Here is an 8,697-nt window from a genome sequence, read left to right as displayed (position 1 = left end):
ACTTAATTGTAAAAACACTTATAATCCAACGTTTCAACGTATTGACATTAACTACTTAATTGTAAAAACACTTATAATCCAACGTTTCAACGTATTGACATTAACTACTTAATTGTAAAAACACTTATAATCCAACGTTTCAACGTATCGGCATTAACTACTTAATTGTAAAAACACTTATAATCCAACGTTTTAGTGTATTGACATTAACTATCTCAATGTAAGAAACACTTAAAATTCAACGTTTTAGTGTATTGACATTAACTATCTCAATGTAAGAAACACTTAAAATTCAACGTTCCAATTCATCTTCAGAAAAGTCAGTGAAAAGTAACATTAGCAAGCCTGCTCTTCTGATTGAGACCCCAGACTTTGATTATTATAATGCATGTTATTTTACAGATGGTTCCAGATCAGCAACTAGGTTAAACTTTACTGTTTGAAAACTTCATAAACTGGGTTAAAGTTTTGATTTTTATTGTGTTTCATGAAAGGTATTTAACTAATATTTGTAATTTAATACAGTATAGACAAATCATAGGTTCAAGTAGAAGGATGATTTTAGTTAGGGTCTGAAGAAAAATTACAATAAAAGTATGCAACACAATTATCGTTCTACCAAACCTCACGTTTAGATAATCAACATACACTCTTCACTATTCGTTGTTTAGGTTAATAACAATTCACAACAAATCTCAAGTTTAGATAAATAACACTTTTCACTCCGTTTGTTACATTAATAACAATTTTAACAATTTATACTAAATCTCAAGTTTAGATAATTAACACTTTTCACTCTGTTTGTTACATTAATAACAATTTTAACAATTTATACTAAATCTCAAGTTTAGATAATTAACACTTTTCACTCTGTTTGTTACATTAATAACAATTTTAACAATTTACACTAAATCTCAAGTTTAGAAAATTAACACTTTTCACTCTACTTTGTTTGTTACATTAATAACAATTTTAACAATTTACACTAAACCTCAAGTTTAGATAATTAACACTTTTCACTTTGTTTGTTACATTAATAACAATTTTAACAATTTACACTAAATCTCAAGTTTAGATAATTAACACTTTTCACTCTACTTTGTTTGTTACATTAATAACAATTTCCACCAAACCTCACGTGTAGATAATTAACGCTTTACACTACCTTTTAAAGGACTAACAAACTCGCACAATATTCTACCAGTTCTAGAAAACCTTGACTGGAGGTTGTCATGGTCACCTTGACAGGTTTCTATTCGTATTGTTATTTCAAGCTTGATTGTACGATAAATTCAGAAAAAGTTGTCTAAATCATGATATCATATAAAATTGTGAATCATGTTAAAGATTTACTGAAACGGGTAATTAAAACAATGTATAAATCGAGGTAATTTAAATGTACAAGGATTTATACAGTATTCTTTAAAAAAACAATTACGTTTTATGAAATCGTGAGTTAAATATATAGTAAAACTTTGATCGAATCAAAATTTGTAAATCATTAAAGTTTCATTTATTTATTTCTGAAATTGTAGAATTAGCGTTTATGCTATTTAAGTTTAGCTTTAAAAACATTCGGTGTTTGATACGGATGGATGGATACACAGATTGATGAGCGCAGCCAGTCGAAGTTTCTGTTAATAGATATTTATGAATGAATGAAAAAAAATATATAAATTTACAGATGGATAATAAGCTAAGTATATGTATATATATGATTAGTGTGATACTTGTCTGTTAACTTTTTAAATTACAAACTATGACCTTTTTAATGAAAGCTGTATCTGTATATCTTAACTATCGTCCCACGCTCGGCCCTCGAGTTCTCCACCTCACATCCGTGACAAGGACTGATTTCTATAGTATAGACATTAAAAAGAAATTGAAAAGGTTTTCCCAGAAGAGAAACGTGTTAGTAAATGTGCTTTAATTTTGCTCTTAAAATTCCCTTTGGTACCTGTGAAGGCGTGTGGCGTACTTTGCTCAATAAAATAATAATTATTGTAAGGTTATAATTCCCTGAATGAGCATTTATTGATAAACATTTTAATTATTGTTGTTGAAACTTGGATTTAACAGTGAACACTGGCCAAGTTTATTACAGACAAATGACGTGTTGAGCTTTGAGTTGATACTATATTATATGACTTTAGTTTGAGTTGATACTATATGATATGACCTTAGTTTCAGTTGATACTATATGATATGACCTTAGAAAGGAATTAAATATTGTTTATTTTATAAAAGTTAAAGATATTTTCAGTCAATAGATATATCTATTATGGACATTTGTGAAGAGTGTTTGTTTTAACGTAAAGTTGTACAATAAGATACCTGCAATGTTTCTTCTCGAAGATTGAAACCCGAATTCTAGGGTTATAAGCTCTAAGCTGCTTATGATTGAGCCAATGAGGGACTTTAGTGAAGAAGAAATGGTTCTAGACTAGAAGTTGAGAAGTGAAGGAAGAGATGAAAGGCTCTGTGGCCAAATACATGTAACTAGCGGCTAAACGACTCGTGTTAACCGAGTCTGTAGCCTGGAATCAAAAACTGAAGCTGAAAGTGAACTAAATTATTATATTTTCTACGGTAGAATGGTTATCAGCGTTTAGTAAATGAGAACTCAACGATAACGTAAAATAACGGTCTATGCTAGATATAAATAGTTCACCCCCTGAAGTAACGTGGTATGAGGTATATTACTCATATGTTTAGTATTGGGTTTTTCAAATACATTTGAGGCTTTGAAACGCCAATCCAGGTTTGTATAGAAGTTTCAATGCAATACAGATAGTAGAAAATTGATGGTTGATCAAATAAAATGAAGTTTCAAGAGCTTTCCTTGACTGACCTCTAAGGAAAACAAAGTAAATAAGCATCATTGTAAGTGACGAGTTATCATAGTCTAATTAAACATCATTTTAAGTCATGGGTTATGACAACCAAATTAAATATCATCGTAAGTGATCAGCTATCATAATCTAATTAAACATCATTGTATATGATGGGTTATGAAAACTAAATTAAACTTCATTGTATATGATGGGTTATGAAAACTAAATTAAACATCATTGTAAGTCATGGGTTATGACAACCAAATTAAATATCATCGTAAGTGATCAGCTATCATAATCTAATTAAACATCATTGTAAATGATGGGTTATGAAAACTAAATTAAACATCATTGTAAGTCATGGGTTATGACAACCAAATTAAACGTCATTGTAAGTGATCAGCTATCATAATCTAATTAAATATCCTTGTAAGTGATCAGCTATCATAATCTAATAAAACATCATTGTAAATGATCAGCTATCATAATCTAATTAAACATCCTTGTAAACGATGAATTATCATAATCTCGTGAAGTACCATTGGAAGTGATCAGCTATCATAATCTGATTAAACATCATTGTAAACGATGAATTATCATAATCTCGTGAAGTACCATTGGAAGTGACCAGCTATCATAATCTGATTAAACATCATTGCAAATTATCTGTTATAATAATCTGATTATTCAGTGATGAAGGACCGTTGTAAATTATCAATGATGATAAACTAATAAAACTCTAAGAACTTATTAGTGAAAGTAAGGAAGAATACGTCTATTTCACTATATCTACCTTTCGCTCAACACCAGAGCTTATAAGGCAGGCTGGGATACAAGAAACACAGTAGTGGTTGAGACGCTATTAATATTATCAAATTACATGAACAACAACTGTTATGGTGTGAACTAGATCAGGTTGGGGAAATGTAATTTTTTACGAATTTTATATGAGCTATTTACAAATCAAACTTATGGTAAGAATCAATAACACAATACAGTCTTGGCCAAAATGTTTGCATTTTTTGTAACAAATAAGATCATTATTATTAAGATGGAATATAAATACACTTAGCGCCGTAAAACTGGAAAATGCATGTTATATTAAACATTTACGTATGTAATTTGTATAATGCGACAGGTTCTATGGACATTGTGAATGATTTTTAGAACAGCAAACAATTTTATGGGAAACCTGTAGAATGAAGTGTAATTCAACATTTCACCTATCACATCAAAACCTTACCAAAAGATATATAACATCAAATTATTATATACAAACGAGGAAAACTGTGTAATAATCAATAATAATAAAAAATGTATATGAAAGACCAAATTAAAAACACAGTTATAAACAACAGTGAAGTCAGTCAATGTTGTTTGTAACTGTGGTTTTTAATTTTTTCTATCAAATTATTATAAGTAGCGTCTGTAACCTTATATCAGTTCATATTAAACATTTATTACTTGATTGGTCTTCCTCGTACTTTAACAATCTCCGTAAGGCGACATGGCATGCTGTCGATGAGATTATTGATGTAATCCACCGTGATTTCATCCCAACATGTCACTAGAAGGCGTTGCAACTCATCTATAGTAGCTGGTTGAGGGTCGTGTTTAGCAATTTTCCGACCCAGTTCTCAACGGGATTAGAATCTGGATACTTTGCTGGCCATGGCAATCTTGTAATGTTCTTCTGGTCGAGATAATCCTGTACAATACATGCACTGTGGGTAGTGACATTGTCATCCTAGAATGGAAAGTTATTGCCAAACTTTGCCTTAGCGTATGGTAGAAATTTCGTCTCCATGTGATACCTGTAGGTGGCGCCATTGACGTTTCATTGGAAGAATGAAGACCAGTTTTCTACCATGATGAATAGCTGCCCAAACATGTACTGCACCGCCTCCTGTGTATTCCCTGTGGGAAAGACAGACTTCTCTTATCTGTTCTCCAGGCAAACAACGAACACGAATAATACAATTAGCTTTAACAAGCCGAAAACAGGATTCATCTGAAAAGATGACATGTTACAAGTGTCCTAACTGGAAGTTAGCATACTGTCTTGCCGAAGTAACACGGTGACGTCAGTGAATTCTGGTTAATATCGGTTTGCAAATAGCAATTTCTAGCAAAATAACCTTGTTCGGTCAGCCTCCTATTCACTGTTCTTCTGGATACTACGGAAAGAATGTGTTCATGCCATTCCTGTCGTAAGGTGTTGCAAGATTTTTTTCGACCTTGATATGTTAACCTGATCAAAACATGGTCATCTCGGGCAGTAGACTTTCCTGGAACAACGTTTTATGTAATCTGATGACGTTTCAGGATTCTAGATACAATACACTTGGGGTACCCTACTGTTCTGACAATGTCCGTTTACTTCATACCATTTCTGGACAGTCGAACAATTTGACGCACTATAACATCTGGCATGTGACGAAACATGACTCTATACCAAGAACAGAGAAATTTTCTGAACAAAGCGTTGACCTGTTTCGAAAAAGATTATATCAGAAGCACACCCTTTTATACACAACGGATATGTATGTGTATTTTAACAAACAAATACTCAAAACAACTTGTACAGACCAGAATAATAACTCGTATATGTTTATCCGATCATACGCTACCTTCTCTGTTATTACTCGGGCATTTACTCAATATCTACTCCATACGTGTAGACAATAACACCAATATAAATAGTATACAAACATTTTGGTCAACACTGTATGATTTATTTAACTTATCACCAATAATTTGTTTTTACTTGAATTTATTTTACTCATCACTCAGAAGAACTGGAGAACCAGTAAACATCGTTGTTTGTTTGTTTGTGTAAAGTTACACAACAGACAACCAAAGCTGTTCTTACCACGAGATCGAGCCTCGAGTTTTAGCGCAGAAGCCCTGAAGCTTATCGCTGAGTCACTAGGGGGAAATAAATGTCATTGTAAGTGATGACTTATCACAACACAATGAAATAGAAATATTGTAAATGACCAGTTATCATAACCCAATTAAACATCATTGTAAGTGATGACTTATCACAACACAATGAAATAGAAATTTTGTAAATGACCAGTTATAATAACCTAATTAAATATCATTGTAAGTGATGACTTATCATAACACAATGAATCAGAAGTATTGTAAATGATCAGTTATCATAACCCAATTAAACATCATTGTAAGTGATGACTTATCAAAAACTTAATTCAAGACATTTGTTTTATCAGTACATCAGCAAAGTGAATTAAAACTCTTGTTGTTAGTGTACATGATGCAAACGTTCTGGTTAAGCAGTTATGAGAGGTCTAGTGATCATTATTTTGATTTAGCTTTACGTAGAAAGTAGACCATTGGTAGGAATATTCTTCCAGGTTTGGAATAATTTACTGAAAACCTAATATGAAATGAATGACCCGGTAACATACAATTAAAACTGTTCTTCACATTTACGTGTTTTTTGTTGTTGTTTTTTCCAGAAAGATTGATCATCCAATAAAGAAAGTTGTTTATCAACAACATCCAAAAGTATTATCTATTCTTTAACTATTACTATAGTTTATTAGTTAATAAAAATAAGAAAGTCATTTGAACCCATAAAGTCACAATCATAGTAAGCGTATAAACTTTATTAATGAAACATTAGGTAATTCAGGTTGTACGGTTAGTGTAGATAAATGCAGACCTAATTAACCTACTTACTATGTTGAGATACGGTTAACGTGTTATTGAATAGCAGTTAATTGTTTAATCTCATTAAATAACTGGAAGTCCTGATTTTTTGCATACTTGCTATTACAGTATGTTTTTGGCCAATACACAAGTACGCTTTTCAAAGTTTACTTGCTCCTCTGATAAGGTATTATTAAAACATCTTATTACCACCTTAATTTACAGAATTACAGTTTCATACCCGCTTCACCACGAATTATTGTAGTACACAAAACTCAACTTTGAGTTCGCTACTTTCAATATTCATTATACTACAGCTATGAACGATAATATGCATGAGATATCTTGGTCATGCCAGAAAGAACACTACCAGTAGAACGTCTCTTAGCCAGTTGAACTAAACCAGTTAGAACCAAGAGTCTGTAGACAGGAGATAAAGATTAAAGAGATCGGCGTTGACTTCTGAAACACAATATATATATATATATATATAAACTCACACAGTGGATGCAAAACAAAGTTTAAGAAAGAAAAAAACAACACTTGATACAACGGTAATAAAATCTAGGAAAACTTTAATTTGACACAACGTTTCGGGCCTAAACCATTCTTCAGGTGACGTCTGTTAACACCTGAAGAAGGGTTTAGGCCCGAAACGTTGTGTCAGATCAAAACTTTCCTAGGTTTTATTACCATTGTACTTAGTGTTTTTTTCTTTCTTAAACGTTGACTTCTCAAAGTTCATTCTAGGTTGAGTGAACTTCTAAAATTTATTTATTTATTTGATAATAATTCAAATGCTAATTTTGATTTTTCACTATTTTATTAACTTAATATATTCATAATAATTAACTACATAGATAAATTTCACTTTATAAGGAGATCAAGTCAACCTTTCTCTCTCCAACTGCCTTAGTGTTTAAAGTGTTCTCTTTTCATGTAGTAATACCTGAATTTATGTTTCTGAAAAGTAGGTCAGTTAGTGTTTTGACCTTTTGTGATTACAAAGAACAATATTCTAAGAACAAATACAACGTCTTGGAAAAATTCAATTGCTTAAACATGTGTATACTTGAAAGAGGATTTTCCCTCTAGAGTTGATTGGCTCAAACTTGAAATTCATGTATTTTTCTCGAAATAAATGTTTTTAACTTCCATATCTCACAAAAACATACGCATGTGCCATATTTCTAGCCAGTTCTGGTCTTAATTAGTGTTACTATCATCTAACAATAATTCTACAAACTGGGTTTCTTTTTTTATAGTAAGCCTCGTATTAACAATGGTTGTTTTTTGTCAGTTTGATATCTGAGTTTTGCTACACTACATATGTTCGTGTTTTCTTTCCTACCTATGATATTAGCGTCGTGTATTATCTGATCATTTAACCCTTTATTTCCCACATTTCACCAGCCTGTTGATAGATGCTTGTTCTACAGTATTATCGCCCCTAGATCTATAAATTCAGTCTACGTATTTCCTTATAAACAATTATGCTGTTTTTGCTATAATGCGGAACCTGAGAGCAACAGTTGTGTTTAACTAGTTGAGTGATGTATTACAGGTACGTACGTACAGGCAGGCCTATCGAGAGAGCTGGGAGGCCTGAGATATTTCTCCAGGACTTACTGCCCATCGGAGATGGGGGCATGAAAGTGTACGGAATTTATCAAATCAGTAATAAACATTTAAACATTTTTGGAGAAGGTGACTGGATATGAACTAAGCTCCACAGCCTGACACGCTAACCAATGGGCCTCATTAAGCCTAAGGTGCCATGGAGGTTAATAATTACATTTGCGTAAAAACGTATTTTCTTCAATGTTCTTCATTTAAGTATAAAAAGTACTATTCATTTTCTCAACACTTTCATATATTGTTTTGTTTCTGTCTTATCTAAACCATTATTTGTTAAAAGCTTCTGTGTGTGTGTGTTCACTTATGATTGGTGACCCGCTGGACAGACTATCACCAAACCTAGCATGTGCTCTTAGGTCGCCTTGGGTAGTAACATAGGAGGATCTGCGTACGGATCTGACTTCCAATGTTATCCTTCCCTATGTCCTCTCCGTACTTTGAACTGATACGTCAACTATTCTGTGCTAGATTGTCCTGATAAACCTCGTTTTTAGACGTAACTAATGATGAAGTAAATGTATTTCATGCGTCCAACACCAGGAAATCA

Source organism: Limulus polyphemus, unplaced genomic scaffold, assembly GCF_000517525.1.
Source record: "Limulus polyphemus unplaced genomic scaffold, Limulus_polyphemus-2.1.2 Scaffold329, whole genome shotgun sequence".
NCBI lineage: Eukaryota > Metazoa > Arthropoda > Merostomata > Xiphosura > Limulidae > Limulus > Limulus polyphemus.
This window is presented reverse-complemented; position numbering follows the sequence as displayed.